The sequence below is a fragment of the Schistocerca piceifrons genome, chromosome 5 (assembly GCF_021461385.2).
Source record: "Schistocerca piceifrons isolate TAMUIC-IGC-003096 chromosome 5, iqSchPice1.1, whole genome shotgun sequence".
NCBI classification, from domain to species: domain Eukaryota; kingdom Metazoa; phylum Arthropoda; class Insecta; order Orthoptera; family Acrididae; genus Schistocerca; species Schistocerca piceifrons.
The window spans coordinates 395,548,845-395,576,211 of NC_060142.1; the positions used below are offsets into that span (position 1 = coordinate 395,548,845).

The 27,367-nt window shown below is 41.0% G+C and overlaps 1 pseudogene; it reads left to right on the forward strand.

The window, feature by feature from the left end:
* Positions 1-19,988: 19,988 nt before the first annotated feature.
* LOC124799709 lies at positions 19,989-20,144 on the forward strand (annotated as a pseudogene).
* The last annotated feature ends 7,223 nt before the right edge of the window (positions 20,145-27,367 follow it).

Genomic DNA, 27,367 nt, shown 5'->3' on the forward strand with positions numbered 1-27,367 from the left:
CGCTCATCATTATTTTAATACTTCTCAGATCAAGAAAAGGAATAAAATCTTTTGGTAAGTTTCCATTCCAGACGTTCAGTGTTAAAAAAAACAGAGGGTTAAGGGAATTCAACCAAAATTCCAACATAACTGGCAATTTATTTTTGTGTGAATTGTTAAGCTTTTCTCATTCGAAGTTTGTTGACAGGTTTAATTGTACTTCCTTTGCCAAAACACAGTCTAAATTGCACAAACTCATCTTGCAGCAGCTATTGCAACAGAATTCTGAAACAGAGTGCCTCATTAAACAAGTAACTGGCAACCAGAAAGCTCAATAGCCTACGAAAAACCTCATAGTGTCGGTTTGCAGTAACATATGAGAAGAAATTTCGTGTTTATTTTCATACTAGGAAACGTTTGTTTCACCAGCTGTCGATAACTCTTAGAAAAATTAGTCACTCGAGTGAAAAAAATAAAAAAAGGAAGTATAACTACTGAGATATCGCCATAGATAAGAAAGTTTCAAGTGTTTACGAACTGGCATATTACTCTGCTCCTTGTGTGCTATCAATCGCCAAAATCTTGTTTCGATGTCTCGAGCTGTTTTGGGAGATATGAGAGAATATTTCATTCTCGCGGGGGTGAGATCGGAATGAGCACGATACATAGGATCCATTTTCTCGAGATTCAACATGTTAACTGAATTTCATACGCAGCAACATACGGTGTAATACGCACCAAACGCAAAATCATAGAGACCCCTATTTTTCATTGCAAACGTTTCGAATTTTGCGTAGCGTCTTACTAAAATGTGTGTATCACAATAAGTATACGACTAGCTAGGCGATGGGTCCTTCTCCATGAAGCTGACAAGTAACGCTACAAACAAGGCAAAAATCAAATATTTTTGCTGTATAGTTTCCGGAAAATCGTTTGAGAAAGATTACAGGGTGCGCGCGCTTCGTTTCTGTCAGCGCAGAGCGTCTGCAACAGGTGCGTGCAAAGTACGCAGGTTCCCACTAGAGCGCGGCAGCGCGGCGTGCGGCAACGGCAGCGGCAAGCGTTTTCCGCTTTGGCGCGGCGGCTCGCGGAATTGGCGTTCCCACCTGGAAGCGGCAGACGCTAGCGGTAGCCAATGACGGACAGCCACTGAGGTACGGGGTGGGGCCCACCGAAACGACTGGTGTGTTTGAATAACTATATCTTACACCTACATGAAGGAAAGACGAAGTTGGGTGAAGACATACCAATTTTTCATTTTCTGTACAATGTACTCTTTCACATATTTCATTATTCAAGTTTTCTCATTTCAACATAAACAGATTTCATGACTACCGTTCATGATTGTTCACTATCTCCTAACACATTGAAACAATGTACGATAAAAGAGGTTATTCAGATAGTTAAGCGAGACAAAAATTTAAAATGTGATACGGTAGCAGGTACACGAAAACAGTAAGAACACAAAGGCTAGGTGGAAGGGATGAAAGTGGAAGCCACCTGATAGAATATCCCACAGAGCATAATGTAATCATCGCCATCACCTTGCTTAAGAATCAGGAAAGAATAATATATATTTGGAACAGAGTTTTCGAAGCCAGATTTTAAATTGTAAGGCATTTCCTGCTGCAGACGCAAACCTGACTGAAGACTGCCAATAGCAAGAAAAGCGTTCTGAAAAAGAAAATTTGTTCACATCGAATATAAATTCTAATGGTTGGATACTATTTTACAAAGGTATTTGTGTACAGTGCAGCCTTGTATGTAAGTGAAATGTGGATGATGAACAGTTCTGTCAAGAAGACAATGGACGTTTCAAAACGTGGTGATCAATAAGAATACTGAAGATTAGATACGAGGATCGTTGTGACTAAAGAAGAGGTATGGAATTAAATAGAGGAGGAAATTATGGCACAACTTTGACAACATTAGGGGTTAGTTGACAGGACGTATTATGGGGCGTCAAAGAGTGAGGACAAAGGGTTGGGTGATAGTATTCTGATAATAATCATCTGTTGAAATACTATCTATTAATGTAAGCAGTGAATTTACTCTTCCATGCACTCCTCCACAAAGCATTTAAACCAAAACTGAAATCAGCTGAACACCAAATCTTTCAACCACTATCTGACAACTACTGGATTCACTTTCAACTTTCTATAGCTATCACTGGCTAGCCACACACACATACAGATATAATGAGAACAAAAATAAACAAACATTAGTTTTCAGCATATAATTCTGCAGGTTGGCAACATGAGATGAACACACTGTAGTTACGACTTCATATCAGAGTTTTCGGTAAAACGTCTACTGCTAGTGACAGAAGAAAAAAGAGCGAACATGAAAATGTGCTTATGTTCCATAATCCAAGTTTTAGTTCAACCTCCAGCATGTGACCAGGTGAGGGGAAACGTATATGTCCGCCAAAAACTCGATTCACTGTAAGTAATCAATCATTCACGTAAAAAAAGATGTGAACTGTTTTATTATCTGCAAGTATCAGATATCAAAACAAAACTGAATCATTCTAGATTCCACCGAAGATGCCTTAAAGTAAAAGGCTGAACATTGATCGCTCCTGGGTAGGCAGATCTGCTCAGTATTTGTGTTGTCCTGTCACGGTCGCCAAATTTAATATTTTTTTGTGGTATTCAAAAAATTTAAAAACCTCTCTCACACCTGCCTGATTGAGCTTCACTGATCAGGATAGTAAAAACATGCGTATGTTAAGGGAATTTTCATTCACAAAGCAGGCTTATCACATTCACACAGTTCAGTACTGTTCTATCCTGATTAAATTGAGCTTAACTTAAATTCCATAAGGCAGTGAAGCAATTTCGAAGTCTCGGTGCGACGAAAATTGTCAGTCGATCTCCTGAAAACATTTGTAATAATTATTAACTTTCGGTGATCACATGTGGAAGACCGGAGATCTGCTGGTTAAGACCGTGTTAGCCTATTTATTTGAAGTAACTGGATATCTTGAGCATACAAAACGGCAGCTTCGTCCAGTGTAAATCAGACGTTCTCCACTGATCCCATGCAACACAGTGTAGTAAGCAGACACTGTCAATAATAATCAGTTAAATAATACGCGAACACACTTACTTTAGTTTAGTTCATGTATTAAATTCCTTCTCATACAGAATCTCATCAAGATGGCGACTAGCTCAACATAACATACATATACATCCTCCTTCTTTCACGGCTAATCGGCAAGCATTGCCTCATTCTTTTCATAAGAGAAAACACATAGCAGAGAAGCTATTCCATGGAGTAAATGGACGCTCCAAGGAATAATAGGGCTTGAAACTACTTTGCATTGATAGTCATCGTATATTAAAGTTTAGGAATCGGTAAGATAAGAAGAGATATTTTGAGATATGTACTGAGTTATATAACTTATGAAATTTCTGAAAATATCGCTGAGAGACCGCTGCAAGAGACATTACAGCGTCTTGAATCAGTAAAGTACACTGGATAAAGAAAAAAAAGTTTGTTACTTTCCAAAGGAAATAATCAATAGCTGTAGATATTTAGTAAATTACATCTTATGACATACCAGCAAATTAGTTTCGGTTTAACTTCTCATTCCACATGCTATAAAATGCTGTTTAAAAAAATTCTTCTATCCCTTCTGAAAAACTGTAGTTACTTTCATATCTCGGTAGATAAACAGATTTAGGATATTTATCATGCGACGAAATACATGACTTTTCACAAGTTATCGTTTGCAAAAAACACGTTTCGATTTCTTGAACCGCTTACGAAATTTGCGGTTGATACAACCACATGGTTTACGACGAGCAGGACGAAGTACCGGTCGCGTCGCGAGCGACCCACGCGCAGTCACCGCACAGCCCATCCGCCGACATATCATTCAATATCTCGAGAACGGTGATAGCTATCGATCTGCTCTCAGCTTTAAAAACAATTTCGATATGTTGACTAAATTTCATACGCAATAATGTATTACCTAAAATGAACTGTACGCAAAGTCCATGCAATGCGTTTTTGCCTCTGCACACTTAAAATTTCGTGTAAAGGTTTGCGTAAATGCGATACAGCAAGTAGCCGCGACGAATAACGAAAAGAAATTCGGTCCTTTATCGAGAGAAGATATCAGGCTGTAACATGCCCAAGAATCAAATTTTTCTGCCGAATAGTTTCCTTGGAATCGGATGATAAGTATTTCATAGCTGCCGCCGCGTCCGCGCCAGCGGTTCGGCGAAAGTTCGTGTGGCCCGGGGTGCCGTACCTGACGTCACGCTCAGTGCGTTCTGTGATTGGCGGCGCGCACCTGGAGCGCGGCACGCGGCAGCGGAAGCGGTTCGACATGGTCAAACCGCGACGCAGAGCCCGCCGCGCCTTGCCGCTGACGCCGTTTCCATGGCAACCACGCCACTGACGCGCGGTTTTGACGCGCGGCAGCCCTAGTGGGAACCGGCCTTAACTCATGCTGTACGCGTCTCAATTTGCGCTTAGCCTAAGACCGGGTCATATTCGTGTTGACAGTTGAAAAGAGCTTGAAAGGAGCATGTGGAGGGCCAATTTCACACTATGCTTCACAGATGGGGTTGCATCTGAACTTCCACCGGCCGCCAAGGTAACCGCGTGACCGGGAAAACCCATTCTTGGACAGCACAGTGGCTGCTCATTTCTCATGGCCGGTTTTCGCGTCCAGTGCAAAATTAAAGCTTATCCCAAAATTGATGAATATCGAACCATATGTGTCACTGAAAAGCCAATAAGCTCATTTGAAACGGAAAAGATGGACGATTACGCGTATGCGCCTTCGATATCCGCATTAATTTATACGTTACTGTAAGTTTAATGTTATGAACAATTCCCGAAATTTAAAAGTAAATATCTCGGTAACGCATTATCCGACTGCAACAAATGCGGTGTCTACGTATACATCTCGTAGAATTGTATCGGGCTGTGATTGTAGATATATTGAAATTATTTAGATATTTAAATGAGAGACCTAAATGTGGATTTAGCACAAGTAAAAAATAGCCTTTCTTACTAAATAAATAGAAAAATATTAAAATGTAGCGGCAGTACTGTAAACTTTAGACACATAGAAAACTATTTAATGTATAATTTAATTTGTTTGTCAATATTTACACTTATAAATCAGAAAACCATAGAAATTGTTGTTTACAAATAAACTATAGTAGTTAAAAGAAAACTGATAACAGCATAATATTTACCGGAAAATTTCCATGTGATATGACGTACCACAAGTGTATAAAAGGTTAAAGTTAAGAATTTAAGCAATTTTCAATTTCAGTAGTTTATCCGACTTCAGTGGTGCTTGACCGAGGCTTCCTGGCTGAACAGCGGCAATTTGGTGGGAAGTCTAGGCTCTGACGCCGTTGGAAGCGATCAGACGACATTAGTCTGTGTTAGGAGAAAGTTTTATATAAGGAGCAATGAAATAGCCGCTAGTTCGCATTTGCGAATTATTCAGAGTTCCTACTTTCGCACATAGATATTTTTCGGTATCTGGTGAACTTGTTACTCTCGGGTTGTGTACAATACAACCCGCACTTACAAGGTTTCAGTGTGTGTTCCTTGTGGAATTTATAGCTTGATATACTGTGGAACTTTAACGGTTTCCTAAAGATAACACTCACAGTCAACCGAGGTTTATTCAACCGCCTCCAAGATCGTCTGAAATTAATTTATTGTGAACTCAGACTTTCGATTTTTCTGTCTTCTTATTGCAAACAAACTCGAAATTGTAAAACTTTAAAAAATACATGAATGCGTACATGATTTTTGCTTATCAAATCCTGCCTGAATTTATATTAAATACTTCTGTGGAACATTGACTAATGTGAGATGGCGCCCCATAGACGAAATGTAGCAAACCTGTAAGTCCAACTACATTCACGGGGTCCCATTGAAGTGCTTGTGCTGTGTAATGTGAGGGTAAGAATTTTCGTGCAGTAGCAGGTGGGGGCTCTGAGCTAATATAAAAGTTGTGAACAATTTAGAACTTCGATTTTTCGGCTAGTTGATGCCAGAGATTGTATTTTATTTCGTCATCAACACCAAATGCACAATCCCATACAACCTGTACGGTCGCAAACCTAAGAGCAGTGCTTAAATTCCTGCAAATGAAACCAGCAGCAATGTCATATATATTCTCGGTGGTCAGTTGTTCATTTACGACTATATCACTGTCTTCGAGCGCTGTATCGCTATTTATGGTAAGGGAGGAATTTAAAAGTACGGAATAAAAATTTTTGCTTGTGAAACGAGCAGGCTTGACGTTTCTATTCTCGCTGGTCACAAATTTTTTTAGGGGAGAGACAGATACCGCATGTAAAATAATTAAAGAGAGCGTTGGGGAAAAGAGAAGCAACTGTACGAATACTAAGATCTCAGATGGAAAACCAGTCCTAAGCAAAAAAGGGAAAGCTCTAAGATGGATACAAAGGATCTATACAAGGGTGATGAATTTGAAGGCAATATTATGGAACTGGAAGAGGAAATAGATGAATATGAGATGGGAGATTTGACAATGGGGGAAGAAATTGATAGAACAGTGAAAGACCTGAGTAGAAACAAGGCCCTGAGGGTAGACGACATTCCGTCAGAGCTACTGATAGCCTTGGGAGAGCCAGTCATGACAAAACTCTTTTATCAGGAGAGCAAGATGCATGAGACAGGCGAAATATCTTCAAGGTGAAAATAAATAAAATCAAAGCAAGAATAACGGAACGTAGTCGAATTAAGTGAGGTGATGCTGAGGGAAATACATTAGGAAACTAGACATTTGAAAGAGTAGATGAGTTTTGCTATTTGCGCAGCAAAATAACTGATGATGGGTGGAGGAGAGAGGATATAAAATGTAGACTGGCAATGACAAGAAGAGAGTTTCTGAAGAAGAGAAATTTGTTAAAATTAATTATAAATACAAGTGTTAGGAAGCCTTTCCTGAAAGTATTTGTTTGGAGTGTAGCCATGTATAGAAATGGAACATTAATGATATACAGTTTATACAAAAAGAGAAAAGAAGCTTTTGAAATGTGGTGCTGTAGAAGAATGCTGAAGATTAGATGAATGGAACACATAAGTATAGCCCACGACAGCGTTTATGCCCTCTCGGCCGGGGATACGCAGTAGACTGTTGCACAGTGAGCCAATCAGCGCTCAGTCTGTTTCTGCATTGCGAATTGTATAAACTTCCGTCACATCTGAGCGTTCTAACGTGCGCGAAATGATGATTGACTGATTTCTGCGGTATTCTGTGCGTTGTGTGAGTTTTCTCGTAATGGCTGAAACACCTAGAAGGCGCCAAGTGTTTCACAAACCAGTAAGGGACCTTATTTTTAAAGTGTACTCGTTCTTCTAATGTGAGGCAATTCAAGCGAGCTGATCTGCCACATTGACAAGGTGCAGGAACGTAAAGTAGTTACTGTCTCATTTTTTGTGAGCTGCGCAGCCAAAGAACATCAGCGCTGTCGCCGACTATAATGAGGAAGTAGTGAACAGAACTAGGGAGAAAAGAAATTTGTGGCGCAGTCTAACTAGAAGAAGATATTGGTTGGTATGACACATATTGAGACATAATTGAATTAATCAATTCAGTCCTGGTGGGTAGGGAGAGAGAGAGGGGGGGGGGGAAATTGGTATAGAGAGACCAATAGATGAATACAATAAGTACGTTCAGAAGGACGTGTGTAGCAGTAGTTATTCGGAGATGAAGAGGTTGCACAGAATAGTGTAGCATGGAGAGGTACATCAAACCAGTCTTCGGACTGAAGACCAAAACATTTCCGAATAGGTTGTGATTTCCGAGGGTGAGCTTAGACAGGCTTCTAGGGGCATAATTTAAATTGCTGTACATGAAACAGCCAGTGAGGCCGTCTATATTTTTGTTGGTCACAAATATTTGTTTGTTTATCCAGAATACCAACGTGCGATTTTGTAGGGTGTGCTTAGGTAGGAACCTAACAGTACAGCTTAAATTGCTGAGTGCGAAACGAGCTACAATGGCATTTATATTCTTGCTGGTCAGACATATTTGATTGTTTGTTTCCGACCATATCGCAATTCCTATGTGCGTGGTTAGGTAGGAACCTAAAGGGACAGCTTCAATTGGTGCGTGTGAGATGGACAGCCATGATGTTCATATTGTTGCCGGTTACAAACATTTGACTGGTTTTTTTTTTCAGAATATGTCGCGATTTCTGTGGCTGTGGTTAGGAAGAACCCTAAGACTACAGTTTAAGAATTGCTCCGACTGAAACAAGCAGCACAAACACTTATAGTCTCACTGGTCACAAATGTTTGGTTCTTTATTTCCGAATACATCGCAAGTAGCAATCCTGTGTCTTGGAAGAAGCCTAAGAGCACAAATTAATTTGCTACGAGTGAAACGTGCAATTATGACATTAGCAAGGAACCTAAGGCTACAGCTTAAGAATTGCTCCAAAAGAAACAAGCAGCAGAAACATTTATATTCTTAATGGTCACAAATATTTGGCTGTTTATTTCCGAATATGTGTGATTTGTGAAGGTGAGTTTAGGCAGGGACTTAAAGGCTGGTACTGAACGACGCACCTAATGTGTGAAAGTCAGGTGTACATGGACTGTCATCTAGCGGTAGAAAGGGTGAAGCTGCAGTTTTAGCAGACGGTTTTCCGGCATGGAGAAATAGGACCCATTCTATTCTGCCGTGGATCCGCGTACACTGAACCGCCAAAGAAAATGGTATAAACATCCGTATTCAAATACAGAGATATGTAAACAGGCAGAATACGGCGCTGCGGTTGGTAACGCCTATTTAATACAGGTGCCTGGCGCAGTTCTTAGACTGGTTAGATTTGTTACTTCTGCCAATGGCAGGTTAGCAACACTTAAGTGAGTTTGAACGTGGTGTTACAGTTCCCGCATGAGCTATGGCGTACATCTCCGAGAACGCGATGAAGTGGGACTTTCCCGTACGACCATATCACGAGTGTACCATGAATGTCAGGAATCTGGTAAAACATCAAATCTCCGACAACGGTGCGGCCGTAAAAAGATCCTGCAAGAACGGGACCAACGGTGATTGAAGAGAATCGTTCAACGTGACAGAAGTGCAAACCATCCGCAAACTGCTGCAAATTTCAATGCTGGACCATCAACAAGTGTCAGCATGCGAGCCATTCAGCGAAACATCATCGATTATGGGCTTTCGGAGCCGAAGGCCCACTTGTGTACACTTGATGACTGCACTTCACAAAGGTTTGCTGCACCTTGCCTGAGTCAGTCAACACCGACTGGAAACATGTTGCCTGGTCGGACGAGTCTCGCTTCAAATTGTATCGAGCGGATGGACGTGTACAGGTATGGAGACAACCACATGAATCCATGGATCCTGCATGTCAGCTGGGGGCTGTTCAAGCTGGGAGAGGCTCTGTATTGGTGTGAGGCGTGTGCAATTGGGGTGGGACCTCTGATACGTCTAGATACGACTCTGACAGGTGGCACGTACGTAAGCATCCTGTCTGATAACCTGCTTCTATTCATGTCCATTGTGCATTCCGACGGACTTGGGTAATTCCAGCAGGACAATGTGACACACCACACGTTCAGAATTGTTGTATAGGGGCATGAACATTATTGAGCATATCTGGATGCCTTGCAACGTGCTGTTCAGAAGAGATCTCCACCCCCTCGTACTCTTAAGCGTGTAATTTTTTTTTATAAATGCAGTAATGGAACAAATCAAAGTTCTCTTTCTGTATTTCTGTTGAGAAAAGCTGTATGTCTAATGATAGCTTCTCATTGTATAAAAGGAAGGAAACAACAGAACTATAAGCTTGCTTATTAAAGCATACAACAAGGAACGGTGTCTATATCATCCTCTATATACGCTGTACGATAATAAGGTACATCTACAAATGTTTAAGTCAGAGTTTATATGTTTTACGAAAATGTGCAAGTGATTTTACTTTCGACGTGTGTACATATAACCTTAATTGGCGAAAGTACTGCATGTGTTTGATTTGGTTGCATCTTTTGCATTATAACAGAATGCTTGGAAGGATACTTTTGAGAGAACTGCCATAGGACCAGCCTGCTGCAACCAGTGACGACCGTACAAGCTGTTTTGCGTGTCTGTGGTCGCACTGTTATGAAATAGCTTCCCTCACTGCTACGCCACTTGCACGAATCGCGTCATGTACGATCGACAGCAGCTTATCAAAACAAGGCACATCCATTTTGACAATGTTCCTAGATTTCTGATGATCTTTGGACCTCAACTCCTTCATTAACAGGAAGTATGTGTCTCTGCCTTCACCCCTCCTTACAGCCGGGGTCGAACTAAATTCCTACTCCTGGCATTACACCTTCGTTCTGCACTTCACCTAATTACTATGGCTGACACCATCGCGGCAAATCCTGCGTAGATAACTGCGTCCTCTTTGTTCAAAATTCTGTGAAATGTATGCATGGATTATCATAGGTTGTTTGGTTGTACCAGTTTGACATAAAACGAACACATTGGTCCATAATTCTGTATAATCGTAACTTAATTTCGCTATAATTGCAGTACGAAGCTACACCTCTCAGAAATGTCAATACTAGTAAATAGCAGCTTCGCAAAAGTATTAACTTTCACGCTCAAAGCGCGGCAACCATTAGGCTCACTTCACTGCGTAGACGGCAAACGACTTTGAATAAACTACAAGGTAAAAAAAAAAATAATGATGATGATTCTCGGGCATTTCATAATTTTATTCGTCAGCTTCATTATGAATCACTTATCATGTCGTTAATCGTCATAGTTATTGTGGTATTTCAAAATTAATTCAACTACTGCAACAAACTCGAATAGCTTGCAATGGAAAGTAGAGGTCGCCATGAATTTGCATTTCGTTTACGTTAGGTAGTACGTTGCTGCGTACCAAATGTAGTTAACATATTTAGCTATTCTTTAAACTTAGGATGAGATCTAGAATTCACCCCATTTTGAGGAAAATGGGTTCTATATAGCACACTCCGATCCGCACGTGCGACCAGATAATAAAGTGAGAATGGAAGATTAATATCATTGTAGCCCATAAATGCTTTGAGATATTGAAACACGATTTTTGCAAATGAAAGCACGCAAAGAGGAGAGCAGGTCGCCGTATGTTTACAGTATGTAACTTCGTTATCTAGCGCGATAAATTAGAAGTAACTACAGTTTTTTTCAGTGGAATAACGTAAGTTTTAAGGGTCATTGACAACTGCTGAAATGAAAATTCTTACAGATTCCTAGAAACCAAAAGAAGTTTCCGTGACATGGTTCTGACATTCACAGCAGGATTCACAGCCATTGTAACAATTGTGGAGTCAATTACGAGTGTTGCGGGGTTTCCTCCAGCCACTCTACCTTCTGTAGATGATTTTCTAAATACTGTAAATGATTTAACAGCACAAGAACTTTCCAAATGTAGTCGGTGGTGTTGAAAGAAACCACATTTATCTAAAATGCCCAGAAAATTCTGGAATAATGATTTATAGTTATAAACATTTTCAGTCAATTATACTACAAGCAGTTGCAGGTCTTCATCGGAAACTCATTATAATCGATGGTGGGTCTATGGGAAGGAAAGCGAAAATTGTAGTTCGTGTATTTCGCATTATGCAGGAAGGAGAGATTCATATTCCGCCAGATTCCCCACTACCAAATCTGTTATATTGCCTTCTGTACTCATTGGAGATTACGTACATCCATTGTTGAGGCATTCAGTCAAATATTACAGTCGATGGGGTTTTAGATCCAGGGAAAAAATATTTCAACAAACACGTTTCCTGCCACGACGATTAACTGAATGTTCTTTTGGAAGAATGGGCGCTAAGTGGAGCGTATTTTAGAAATTAATAGAACCTTCACCAGGATTTGAGGACGATGTTGTGAAGTGTACGTGTTCTCCACAACACTGTCATTGACCTAGAGAGATCCCTGAGTGTCGCTGAGTAACATATAGTAAAAATCAATTAGTTTTCTTTGGAAGGCACTTACCAGACACGGCAGAACTTCAACAAATCTTCAAATGAAGTTGTTGAAACGAGATGGTTTTGAGAACTTTTCTCACATAATAAAATAACGATTTTCTTTTGTTTGTCTGCTATCCTACTTCCACTTCATTATTGCCTCTTGTTTTAAGACAATGAAAGAAATAAGAGAATAAGGAAATGTATTCTGTACTTGTTGTTGTTCTTGTTGTGGTCTTCAGTCCTGAGACTGGTTTGATGCAGCTCTCCATGTTACTCTATCCTGTGTTAAGATTCTTCATCTCCCAGAACTTACTGCAACCTGCTTCCTTCTGAATCTGCTTAGTGTATTCATCTCTAGGTCTCCCTCTACGATTTTTACCCTCCACATTGCCCTCCAATGCTAAATTTGTGATCCCCTGATGCCTCAGAACATGTCCTACCAACCGGTCTCTTCTTCTTGTTAAGTTGTGCCTCAAACTCCTCTTCTCCCCAATTCTGTTCAATACCTCCTCATCAGTTATGCGATCTACCCATCTAATCTTCAGCATTCATCTGTAGCACCACATTTCGAAAGCTTCTGTTCTCTTCTTGTTCAAACTATTTATCGTCCATTTTTCACTTCCGTACACGGCTACACTCCATACAAATACTTTCAGAAACGACTTCCTGGCATTTCAATCTATACTCGATGTTAAAAAATTTCTCTTCTTCAGAAACGCTTTCCTTGCCATTGCCAGTCTACATTTGATGTCCTCTCTACTTCAACCATCATCAGTTATTTTGCTCCCCAAATAGCAAAACTCCTTTACTACTTTAAGTGTCTCATTTCCTAATCTAATTCCCTCAGCATCACCCGACTTACTTCGACTACATTCCATTATCCTCGTTTTGCTTTTGTTGATGTTCATCTTATATCCTCCTTTCAAGACACTGTCCATTCAGTTCAGCTGCTCTTCCAAGTCCTTTCCTGTCTCTGACAGAATTACAATGTCATCGGCGAACCTCAAAGTTTTTATTTCTTCTCCATGGATTTTAATACCTACTCCGAATGTTTCTTTTGTTTCCTTTACTGCTTGCTCAATATACAGATTGAATAACATCGGGGAGAGGCTACAACCCTGTCTCACTCCCTTCCCGACCACTGCTTCCCTTTCGTGCCCCTCGACTCTTATAACTGCCATCTGGTTTCTGTACAAATTGTAAATAGCATTGCGCTCCCTGTATTTTACCCCTGCCACGTTTAGAATTTGAAAGAGTGTATTCCAGTCAACATTGTCAAAAGCTTTCTCTAAGTCTACAAATACTAGAAACGTAGGTTTGCCTTTCCTTAATCTTTCTTCTAAGATAAGTCGTAAGGTCAGTATTGCCCCATGTGTTCCAATATTTCTATGGAATACAAACTGATCTTCCCCGAGGTTGGCTTCTACCAGGTTTTCCATTCGGCTGTAAAGAATTTTGCAGCCGTGACTTATAAACTGATAATTCGGTAATTTTCACATCTGTCAACACCTGCTTTCTTTGGGATTGGAATTATTATATTCTTCTTGAAGGCTGAGGGTATTTCGCCTGTCTCATACATCTTGCTCACCAGATGGTAGAGTTTTGTCAGGACTGGCTCTCCCAAGGCCGTCAGTAGTTCCAATGGAATGTTGTCTACTCCCGGGGCCTTGTTTCGACTCAGGTCCTTCAGTGCTCTATCAAACTCTTCACGCAGTATCGTATCTCCCATTTCATCTTCATCTACATCCTCTTCCATTTCCATATTATTGTCCTCAAGTACATCGCCCTTGTATAGACCCTATACATACTCCTTCCACCTTTCTGCTTTCCCTTCTTTGCTTGTAGTTTGTAACTCTGCTGCCACCTCATCAGATAACTTGCCCAAAATGATTCAGTTGCGAGGACGGCTGTTTCACCACTTCCACAAAAGGACGCCGAGCAAGAATAGCTGCTATCGAGGCTCCCGCTGATGCCATTCTCTCAACAGTTCAACAAAGTAAACACAAGCGCCAGCTACAGTACTGCCTCTGCTGCCCACGACAGCCAAAAGCTGGCGACATTGCCTGAATACAGCCGGAATCACTCGAACAATCCGGCGGCCGTGCTCAGAAACAAACAAGTTCGATTCGCTCAAAGCCGTTCTGTGCCGCTCTGCTCCGCGCCTTCCAGATTGCACTGAAACGAAGCACACTGACAGCGAGCAGCACCGGATTGTTATGGCAGCGCTGCTCTGCTCGTATCGCACTGCTCCAGTATAACCGCAGCCAAAAAATGTATAGTTATTCAAACCAAATTTGGCAGTTCCAGACCTGTACGCATGTTGCGCTGTGGCAGACTTGTATATTATATACGTGCCGTGGAATTACGGTTGAAGAGTCCAGCCGAAAGTGCTCTGACTGAAGCGAGCGGCAGAGATATTTATAATCACGCTGGATACTACTATATAAGCGTTTATTAACGAATGTGTAGCGATTTCCGAATTCGGCTTAAATTGCTGTGAATAAATAAGCAGCAATTACAGTCTTATTCTCGCTGGCCACTAATTTTTGGCTGGTTTTTTTTTCAGAATATGTCGAGATTTCCAACGTTGTGGTTAGGCAGACACCTAAGACTACAGCTTAACATGTGCTGCATGTGAAACGAGCAGCAGTGGCATTTATATTGTTTTCATTCACAAATATTTGGCAGTATTTCCGAATATGTAGCAATATCCGAGGGTATGGTTAAGCAGTAACCTAAGAGCACAGCTTAAATTGCTACGAACGAAACAAGGGGCAATGACATTTATATCCTTGCTAGTTACAAATATCTGGCTATTCATTTACGAATACATCGCTTTTTCCGAGCATGTGGTAATGTAGGAACTTAAAGAGTACTGCTTAAATTGCTGCGAGCGAAACAAACAGCAATGGCATTTACATTCTTCCTGTTAGCAAATATTTTGCGTTTATTTCCGAATCAAATGTGATTTCTGACGATGGAGTTAGGCACGAACCTGAGACCACAGCATAAATTGCTGTGAGTGAAACAGCCTGCATTGATATTTATAGTCTTGCTGCCCACATATATCGGGCTGTTTATTTCCGAATATGTCGTGATTACCGAGGGTGTGGGTGCGCAGACACCTAAGACTATGGCTTTTAGTGTGCTGCATGTGGAACGAGCAGCTATGACATTTATAGCCTTCCTCGTCACAAGTTTTCGGCCAGTTACTTCTACATCTACATCTACATTGATACTCCGCAAGCCACCCAACGGTGTGTGGCGGAGGGCACTTTACGTGCCACTGTCATTACCTCCCTTTCCTGTTCCAGTCGCGTATGGTTCGCGGGAAGAACGACTGTCTGAAAGCCTCCGTGCGCGCTCTAATCTCTCTAATTTTACATTCGTGATCTCCTCGGGAGGTATAAGTAGGGGGAAGCAGTATATTCGATACCTCATCCAGAAACGCACCCTCTCGAAACCTGGCGAGCAAGCTACACCGCGATGCAGAGCGCCTCTCTTGCAGAGTCTGCCACTTGAGTTTATTAAACATCTCCGTAACGCTATCACGGTTACCAAATAACCCTGTGACGAAACGCGCCGCTCTTCATTGGATCTTCTCTATCTCCTCCGTCAGACCGATCTGGTACGGATCCCACACTGATGAGCAATACTCAAGTATAGGTCGAACGAGTGTTTTGTAAGCCACCTCCTTTGTTGATGGACTACATTTTCTAAGCACTCTCCCAATGAATCTCAACCTGGTACCCGCCTTACCAACAATTAATTTTACTTCCGAATATGTCTCGAATTTAGAGGCTGTGGCTAGGCAGAAACCTAAGATTACAGCTTAAAAAGTACTATGATTATGTGTGGAATGGGCTGACTGAGATTTATATTATTGCTAGTCACAAATGTTTGACTGTTTATTTGCGAATATTGTGCGATTTCAAAGGATATGGTTACCTAGGAACGTAAGAGTACAGCTTTAAATTTGTTGTGAGTCAAACGCGCAGTAATGACGTTTATACTACACCTGGTCACAAATATTTGGCGATCTACGTCTGAATATGTCGCAGTTTACAATGACATGGTTATTCAGGAAGGTAAGAGCACAGTTTAAATTAGTGCGCATGAAACCAAGAGCTGTAATGTTTATATTCTTGCTGGTCACAAATATTTCGCTGTTTATTTGTGAATACATGCATCGATTTCCGATGGTGTGATTAGTCGGGAACCTAAGAGCATAATCTAAACTGTCCAACAAAGCTGTGACAGTAGGGGTACCCTCTAGTCGGAAATACCATGGTGAATTATTGGCTGGTCGGATGTGCCATGATACCTGCATCACCCACAAAAGGATACAGTCGTAAATTCCACATAGCTACCTCCATAAAACATTATCTAATTTTGTTCCATCTGTACCATTAGAGTTGTAAGGTATTCAGAACTTGAAATCTACTGATGTTTCCTCGTTCAGTTTACAAGAAGCGAGCCTCTATCAGGAGATTCTCGAATCTTGTGGTCTGTTTATAGTGGTCTGCAGGTCGACAACATAATTTTTTGATAGAAATGTTTATTAACTTTACAAATAACAAACAAAACTTTGAATAAGGTTGGTTTATTATTGTTCAGCACAAAATCAAAGACATATGGCACTTGGCTTAGTCTGTGTTGCCAACATATGATGTAATAAAATAGAAAAACCCGAACAACTGGCCTAACTATCTCAATACTCTCCAAAACTCTCAACAAAACTGACACATTCAGCTGATGCTGCTTCTTTTATAATGATAGCTTGTTTCATCATTTCATGACATCAAACAAGCTTCCCATCAGAATAACTGTGATATATCTTATGAATCAATTTAAATTTTATATAATTTTCTATTATGCCAATGGCTGATTATGTGGATAATTCAGTGCACTTAAATAACATTCGAGGTCCCTCACAAACCGCTGGTTTTTTTTATCTTATGCAGGTCTTATTCATAAAATTCAGAGTGTCATTCTAGCCTTCCTAGTTGCAATAAGTGAGTCATGCAGCTCTGTTTCGCATCTTATCAGTAACAATATTCTCTTCACATTCTTCTTTAAATGGTGGAATGTAAGTACAAGGACAAATTGTCAAAATGTATTTTTTGAGGAAGAAGATAAGTGAGTACTTACTGTAACAAGTACTTCAATCTCAATTCTGCCTTCATTGTTTTCTGGTAAGAATATCCTGTGATTTATTTAGTGGTTTTGTAGTTTTGGGTTCAAATGTGTATTAATTAATACTTTGCATAAATGGTACTGGTCATTCTGTATGAGATCTGTTCAAAACACTCTGGAACATTTGTATTTTCGCGCCAGTGTTGTGCTGGAGCGAAATGCGGTTAGTAGTAGGGCAACCTGCATTTTACCCCTGCATGGTTGCCAAATTTACAATCCCCACTTAACCTATTGCTCTCCTTTGATTGACAGGTCAATAACTCATTGTTCCGCTACACGGATTATGACACCCTGGGTGTCTGCCAGACAAAGCAATTTGTGGAATATTCTTTATTTAAACAATGTCATTGATACAAGGTGGTGTATGGAATATAGTTCACTTATTTACCTAAAGAATTTAGCGGAAAATCTATTGTAGTGTAGGGAATATTGTTTAAACAATTTCTGGTAGACAAGGTAATGTGTACCATGTTGTTTTTTTAAAACAGTTTATGGGATACAAGGTAATGTTTGGAATATAGTTTATTTGTTTATTTAAGGAATTTGTAGGGAAGTAGATTGCAGTTTATGGAATACTGTTTATTTAAACAATTTTTGGGTGACAAGGCAGTATGTAATATTTAAGCAGTTGCAACGCTTTTTATTCCGATCATGCATGGAAACGCTGAGTAGACTTAGTTTATATTTGCTGCTGGAGTCAGGAATGTTAAGGAACTCACTTTTTTATTTTCCTCACTTTTCGAAGCACTGGTGCCTAAGCACGGACAGGAAAATCAGAACAATTACATATCTGAAAGTTCATGACATATTTCGAAACCCACAGCAGACTGGATGTCTGAAAGATACTTCTAGAGTTCGATGTACTGTCTTGCAGATGAGGACAATGGCTCGAATTTGCGGTGAATTTTCGATGTTCTACAAATGCTGGTCTGTATATATTCTAAAGCCACAATAGCAGGTGGGGAACTTCATACCACCTGTCCAAACCAGAGGAAGCTAGTTTGCTTTGACTTGTCTCTGAACACTCGAACAAAGAAGTCATCATGTGACTCTCTGCTGTCATGGAACTTTCTGGAGATACCTTGCTCTGCCCCTGTCTGATTCCAACCAGTCTGTAGACACTCCTATGCCTCTCCCCCCCCCCCCTCCCCCCCCCCAACACACACACAAAGGATGCCTTGTGAGTCTCTGATGTCATGCAACTTCTGTGAATAGAGAATTCTGATTGGTTCTTACCGAAAATACCCACCAAATGGCTGCTGCCAGTGCTGGAGCGATGTCCGCCACTTTCTGCAGATGTACAAGTACAAATTAAGAGGCATTTAGTGGGAAACTATTTTGTACAGATCGAGAAACATACTGCAGTCATATGGCACCGACATCAATAGTGGTCCACAGATTATTAATGGGATGAAGTGCAGTATAGTAGGCACTGTTTTGGGTCTCCAGGTCCCTGCCAAGAAGGTCAAAACCACAACAAGCAGACAGTGGTTTTCATCTCTCCTCGCCGGCCGCGGTGGTTGAACAGTTCTAGGCGATTCAGTCCGGAACCGCGCGATTGCTATGGTCGCAGGTTCGAATCCTACCTCGGGCATGGATGTGTGTGACGTCCTTAGGTTAGTTAGGTTTACGTAGTTCTACGTTCTAGGGAACCGATGGCCTCACATGTTAAGTCTCATAGTGCTCAGAGCCATTTGAACCATCTCTACTCAGAATACTGCGCTCCCATTGGCTAATGCTGGAGACAAAGAGAGAGCTAACGCAATTTCGATATCAAAAATATAATGAAATAATCCATTTACATTACCCTATCAAATCAACTGTTTTCAATTTACAGAGTCAAATAGATCGCTTAAAACGCTCCCCTCCATCTTACGATGATCCTTCTTCACACTAAAATATATTTTCGCTGTTTAAGTATCAAGCGTAAACGTTATGCAAATCAAGTAAAGAAATTTCCTCCATAAATATATCGTGGTGCTTAAATATATGCGAGGTCTTGCATGAACCAACGTTTGAGAGCACAAGCACCCTCCTCCACCACAATGTTTCCACTAAACGTATCAGGTCAAAAAATCCTGATCCCATAAACTCGCAACTGCGAAGAGCGCTCCCTACGCGTGACTGCCGGGAGCCACGGTCGCACCATCCACAGCCAGCAGCGATACTGCATCGTTTCATGAGCGCCTGTGAGGGGAGACCCGCACATGTATCGGCTGTGCTGGCAGCTGCACTCACATCCCCCAGCATCCACACGCCCACCATACCAAATGCTCAGAGGTCGGAAGGAGACTGTCACCAAGCAGTCAACCGATCAATTTGCATCGGTGGAGTAATCGTTTAGTGCAGACACCATTTTGAATCATCTAAGCAACACAGACGTCTGCTTCTGACACCATTAACCCAGCACACTGGACACTTCACTAGCCCCCGCTGGTGCAGGCAAGAGCAGAAAGGTCGGCGCATTCTTGGTGCCTAACCGGCCGTCACAGGCTGAGCTAATCCGTTACTTCGGTCGCCGACTCATCGTGATCACTCCTGCCATGGCAAACTGTGAGTGAAACAGCAGCAGCCTGGATGTATACAATAGTTCTAACCAATGTCACCCCGATAAAGGGTCCCAGTTTAAAAAAATCCACTTTATCCAATCCGAGACAGTGATGTTGTTGACCATACACCTCTAATTTCTCACGCGAAATGTAGATTTCTCCCTTTTATACCTTTTCGAAGACAGAAGAAATTGGGACACACACGCGTTTTCACATCACTAAAGTATCGTTACTTGTCAAAATCCTGTACACCACAATGGCGTAGGTTACATTTCCTCTAAGTATTCTCTCATCATGTAAAAAATCTGTTCTAATCAGCTTAATATCTGTTACGTCTTGCATCACAGAACTAGAAAATTAAACTCATTTTTAGCTCGTGTCGGAGTGCTAAAATCTACCTCTGTCACAGGATGCCTCCTCCCTATCGAACTCCCTTAAAGTAACAAAATGCTTCGCCACATACGAGGGCTGTAAAGGTAACAGCACAGACAAGTTGTGAATATCAGGTTTGTACTACGTATCACTTTATAAATTCGGTAATACATCTGATTTTATTAGGACGGCTGTCTCTCCGTGTGTAGGTGGGAGAATGAAATTTCATTAAAAGAGATGGCCGCAACGAAAAAACGCCTGTTTACCGCTCCCACTCCCGAATCATATCCGTGGTATCCTAGGCACCGCTTGCACCCTTCAAACGGCACATCATTGATATCAAATTGATAGGCTAATTAAATATCTTCATCATGAGAGTCACTATGCATAGCGAGTAATTTATCCTTTTTTATCAGCAGTCGGATTACACTCGCCAGGTAGCTGACCGCAGAAGGATTCTACTGCCTGCAACATACATTTCGCGTAAGGACCTCGCTATTAAACACGATCGCAACGACTATGTTACTGTCATCCTCCATAAAACATGGTCTTGGTTCTACAGACAGAGACATGAGTCGCTAACGATATCCATGTTAAACACTGTACATGCTTTAAACTCGAAGTATGGTGTTACTTCCGAATGAAGTGGTCTTCCGCACAAATACTGTAACATGGAATATAGACGACGATTGCTGGTGTGTGTAATAGACCAAAAGTGCGGGTGCACGTCGCCAGCTGTCTAAGCTCGTAACAAAATCACATTTATCACCGAATTTAGAAAGTGATTCTGCTAAGCAACTTGGTATTAAGCCTATATTTGCAACTCCCTCATACCGCTGCTAGACATTTCCCACACTAACAAACTGTGTATGTAACGCATTCTATCTTGAAGCCATGTAGACAGTGTAACAGAGATTCCGCAGTATATCCATGGCATTATAGGCGAGGGAGGCTGGTGGTTGATTGAGATTGATCACATACAGCAGATGATGAGCTATGTGAGGAATCACTTAAAAATGTAGTGCTAGATTGTATTCATTAGAAATGTACAAAATTCTACGACCAAAACATTGGCTTTTCAGGTCTATAATATTACGCTTTCTGGTAGAAATTCCGTCAGCGATTTGGAATCAGGTCTGTCCACTGAACCAAGTAATTGCGTTGGATCCTATGGACATGTCTTTTAATGGTTACAGACACTGGTAAATCATATTCTGACACTCTCATATCTCGACAGGAGTCACATTTTCCGAACTTATTTTAGACAGTCTGTCCGCATCTTGTAATTGTTTCTTAGTCCCTGCCTCTCCCTCCCTGCACTTTTGTCCATATGATTGTTCTAATTTAAGTCGGAACTGACAGGTAATCCTCTATGACAGGTTAGGAACCATTTACCTAAACATTCTGTAGAATATCAGAATTTCACACAATGCCAGTGACGAATATACTGGCCATCCAACCAGTAAGTGGGATTGAATCTGCAATTGCTGTAGAGCTGGTCACCACCATGAAGTCGAGAAGACATCGTCGCTCACCTGCCATCTGTTGGAACAGCCATCTCTGTTCACCAATCCACAGGACTGCCCTCCTTGTTGGTCCATCCTCAGCACTAATGCCAGAGTGTCACATATAGATGCTCCCAGCCACCAGTCCGCTGGATCTTTGACGTCACAAGGTGCCACCAGGCAGACACTAAGGCTAGGGTACACACTCCCAATGTCTACACTTCCATCCAACTGGATGAAGCTTCTAGCCTAATTTGCTAGTAGTATAGCAGTGCTTGGCCACAGGGCCTGTTTCCAATACTGCACCGCAACTGGTCTAGAATGTGTACCATGCAAGGCTGCTCCACTTCCTAGACATGCTGGACATGGTGGCTGGAAGTGACTACACAACTTTTTAAAAGTAAAGTAAAGACTCTCAGACAGAAAATCTGTGGTTACTGAGCTCCTTCAAATGGCTTCGAGTGCAACTCCATTGGGAGTGGAACTTTTACTATAGGTCTGGCAACCGGAGAAGAGGCACTGGACAGATGCAACGGTGGATTCTGAACACATTCACAACAGCTGATGTGGAAGATTTAGAAAATATAAACACCATTTTGCACCAAGTATAGACGGACGTAGAAGATAATCTGGGAACCCTAGAGTTGCATCCCACAGAACTATCAAGTCTTGAGAAGGATGTAGTTAATGATACAAACCATTTTCATGCTTTGGCCATGGCACTGACGACACACATTTAGGAGGCAGCAGTCACAGTGAATCAGGACTTAGGCATTATCAAGACCTTACTAGATGTAACTGACATGCAGTTGACAGTCGCGAGGCTCCTTTGGACCATTTTGGATAGCATAAACAATGTTCGCATTTAAGGTGCTGAGTTGCAAGAGTAATTCATTCTGCTACTTGTGGGTACCTACCTCGGCACTGTTATCACTGGAACAGTTCCTTGAAGGACGACACACATTTAGGAGGCAGCAGTCACAGTCAATCAGGACTTAGGCATTATAAAGACCTAACTAGATGTAACTGACATGCAGTTGACAGTCGCGAGGCTCCTTTGGACCATTTTGGATAGCATAAACAATGTTCGCATTTAAGGTGTTGGATTGCAAGAGTAATTCATTCTGCTACTTGTGGGTACCTACCTCGGCACTGTTATCACTGGAACAGTTCCTTGAAGGGCTGCTATAGAATGTTCAGAATGGGTTACTGGCCCCATTGGAGCTACTATCCATACTGGAGGGTAGTTCTTTACTCTTGATATACCATATGGCTGACGTTAATTTTACCTCAGATAGAACCCAATTGCAAATTCAGATACGAATTTCTCTGACGTGTAAAGAGCATCAGATCAACTGCTAAATAATCACGGTAGCATGTGGACTCTAGTAAGTTCATACGTTTGAGGGTGCAGGGCCTCATACTCATCGCCCCTGACCAAAAATCTAATACATTTCTTTCCACTGCAGAATCACTACTGCTCCGAGTCATGCCCTACTATTCTAGGCTTTTGCTACCTTAACCAGTTCCACACAGATAATCCAACATATAAGTATACTTGGGAAGTGCTTGCAAGATGGGCAGACTATTTCCATAGGGTTGTGTCACATACGCTCTTCTCAGAGGAAGAAGCGCTGAAAACCATTCGCACATATTATGTCCAAAGTCGCCTAAGTAACATACAACACCTAGAACTACAGATACACGGTTTGATAATCTGTGGTAGCCATTGTAACATATTGAGTCATTCTTTTCGATTGCCAGAAACTATTACAGGAATCTGAATACCACATATTCGCTATCTTACCTTCCTGATCTTCCTTTCAAGATCCTGCCCAATGAAAATTTAACCTACCTAAACACCACCTTGGACTCTGTGCTTCTCACTCCCATAAACCAAATGGTGGCAGCCCAGAATAATCGAATTTCGAAGTAACAGCTATTGTGACACATAATTCAATATCACAGGAAGCATCAGTATTGACTCAGTATAGTAGGAACTGCTACATCAGACAGACCTTAGTCATAAATAATAATGGCATGTGACGAGGGCCTCCCATCGGGCAGACCGCTCGCCTGGTGCGAGTCTTGCGATTTGACGCCATCTCGGCGACTTGCGCGTCGATGGGGATGAAAAGGTGATGATTAGGACAACACAACACCCAGTCCCTGAGTGGAGAAAATCTCCGACCCAGCCAGGAATCGAACCCAGGCCCTTAGGATTAACAGTGTCTCGCGCTGACCCCTCAGCTACCGGGGGCGGACACCTTAGTCATGATCTTGATGGCAACTGTCGTTTACTACCACTAGTGTAGAATCAGCCAGATCCTGTGCCAACTGTTCTTCCACCTTTAGGCCTATACTAACAATGTCGACATTCATGAAGAAACAACATAGCAATTGGAAAGTTCTAAATGCGTCCCTGTAGAAATTTAACAGCATGGTCAATGTAACCAGAAAATTGAAGAGTCAGTGAAAAACTTGTTCAGAATCAACTGTATGAAAAGTAGTAAAGTTCCAGGTTCTACTGCAGCATAGAATTTGTGGGGCCAAATTCTCAGAGTTGGAAAGAATGTAGCAGAGGGCATAGTATCATGACAGTTATCGATGTATCTATATCAACGTTTTGATTATTTAATAATAATTAAATATCGTCTTATAAGAAAAATTAGTTATCAGAGTCGATGTACTTTGAGCATGGACTTCGTCTGAAATACACCAGTTTCTGCAAAAAGTTTTCTAAGAATGTATCAAAATTAAGACCAATAGTGCTCTCATATCAGGTTACACAGGATTAGTTCATGAAAACTATCCCCCACTAGACCTATTACATCAATGTCAATAAGAGGCTGTTCTGATTTCGAATAGATGTTAGTAAAGCTGGAGATAATTTTTTAAAAGAGAAATCAAATATGAAAACTCGAATTACACAAAGAAAGCTGATAAAGTAAGCACAAGTAAAAATATTTATACGGAAAAGTCATATACTGTCTATACACTGGACGGAAGTGTCTGTTTTGTTACATCAGAACCATTATTTATTCCGCAGAATTTTAGGTTACAGTTTACAAAGGAGTTTCCATCTAAAGTTTTCGATTAGGAATAGATCGAATGGTCGCAATCCAGAGAGAGAGGTACCAGCTCATGTAAATATCAACCTACAAATGAAGCAACTTTGATAAATGATCCATATGAAGCGTCTGATATTTCCAGTCAGTAATACATAGATGTAGTGGATGGGTTGGTCAGAAACCAAACCATCCAAATAGCAAATAACATAAAAAGCTCCAAAATGGTAACAGATTGTATATTCCTATCACTTACAAATGAGTCAGAAGTCATAAACATAATTCAAAAAGAAACATTTAGAGTGATTGGATTGCATATCTCTTAAAACAATTAAGCATATTTCTAAATAGATAAGTAAGTCTCTCACATTCCTTATAAATCAAATACTACAGGAACAATATTTCCAAACTGCCTAAAGAAAAGCAAAGTGATCCCCATATGTAAAAGAGGAGACAAAGAGAATCCCATCAACTACAGATCTATTGCAATCACATCTGTACTGTCTAAAATTGTACAAACAGGCATAAAGGATAGAACAGTAAATTGCATTGAGAAACATAACATAATAAATAGTACACAGCATGGTATCTTAAAAAATCGACCTTCAAAGACAGCTGTGGCAGATTTCACAGCTTATGTAGTCAGGTCATTGGAAAAACAGGAACAAGTTAGTTTATTGTTCGACCTGTCAACAGCTTTTGATTGTGTGTGCCTCAGAATCCTGTTACACAAACTAACCATCGTGGCATAAGATGCAGGGAAAACAATATTATCAAAACATTTATCGAAAGTAGGCAACAACATGTAGAGATAAATTACAGAAACGGCAACACATTCGAAAATGTGTTCTCAGCATTCAAAAAGACAAAACATGGTGTACTGCAGGGCTCAGTACGGGGCCATTATTTTTCTTCTATATGTAAATGACATGGCAGAAGCTGTAAATCTGGTCATGATGCATCTCTACCAATCACAAGCAAATTTGCAAAGGACCTTGAAACCAGGATATTTTTAGAGATAGAAAAGGCATGCAAATATTTTTGAGGGGGAGGGGATGTAGCCTTTTCATAAATGGAGGTAAAACAACTTACAGGAGTATACAAGCAAATGGGGCAATCGAAGCAGATGAGCTTGACATCAAGGTTGGGGAGTGCTAGTCCTGCATGGTTCGCAGGAGAGCTTCTTTAAAGTTTGGAAGGTAGGAGACGAGGTACTGACGGAAGTAAAGCTGTGAGGAAGGGTGTGAGTCATGCTTGGGTAGCTCAGTTGGTAGAGCACTTGCCCGCCAATGGCAACGGTCCCAAGTTCGAGTCTCGGTCTGGCACACAGTTTTAATCTTCCAGGAAGTTTCAAAGTAAAACCTAGCTGAACTTTCTGTGGTGTGAAGAAAGTTGCATCTCTTAAGTTGAGCCACTAAAAATTGGGAGTTCACACATGCAACTGCAGTATGCCATTAGATGTGGCAACATTTTTGTTGCATGTGTGAACCCGGCTTAGTGTGTGGTGGCGCACAATGGTAAACGCATTTGTAAATCGTCTCTTAAGTTGCATACAGGACGCCGAGAGTTCTCCATAGTTGCACAGCTTTCAATATAGCGTTGGGTGAAATCATGTGAGCGGATACTAATGTTATAGTGCAGGTATGGCCTTTTAGATGTGTGAAAGAGTTGAATAGAAGAAAGACGAAACCCAAATGTTGGATCCGAAAATAGATTTCGCACAGGGATAAATCAGGGGCCACAAACATCTTTATAATAGAAGTAACATTCAAAGACGAAAATTCTGTCTGCAGTGGCAAACTAACCAATAGCTGGTGTGTAAATATCATCTGCTGACACGCCAATCTTCCAAAATTTTAGAATCTTGTACATTGGTTGACATACTAGGCATTTCAAACAAGTAACTTTTAGTTTAACAGGTGCCACATCGAACAATGGAGCTATTTCCTGCACATAACCCACAATTTATAGAACGTCTGGTCCCACGAAGTTTATACAACTCACTTTTTTAGTTACATATATTAAGTTTATATATTTAATTATACAAAAATCTATTAAGGTTGTGGAGTATGTCATTGGTTTGGAAACATTGCACACACACACACACACACACACACACACACACACACACTGCTGGTACAGAAAATCAAACATAGGTAGCTGTTTTTGTGGTTCCAGAAGTGAACTGTTTTCACTTTTTTTCAGAAATAAAATAAAAACTCACTGTACTCGAATGGAGTACAGTAACTGCGACGGAATGCTCGTGGTTCGAAATACAACAATCAGGGAGCAATTGTAGTTGGAAAGTGGCGCAACGAACTACAACCAAGCTGAACTTTTTGTGGCGTGACAAAAGTTGCGTCTCTTAAGTTGCGCCACTAAAAGCTGGGAGTTCACACATAGAATAGTCTTGCAATTGCATTATGCCATTACCTGTGGCGACACTTTCGTTGCGTGTGTGAACCCGACTTAAGGATGCTACGCCAAAACTTGTGAAAAAGTTATCGTTGTCTGACAAACATAATGCATGTCCAATAGGATATAATCGTTAAAAGTGATTACATCACTTGGTATTTTCCTTATCAATAATTGCCGTACAAAAACATGCATACTGCATTTGTTGTCGAATATTATTGTATATATTTATATCTCTTCTGTAATCAGTGGCGGTACCGTAGTGGCGCGCATGTTTAATCATAATCTC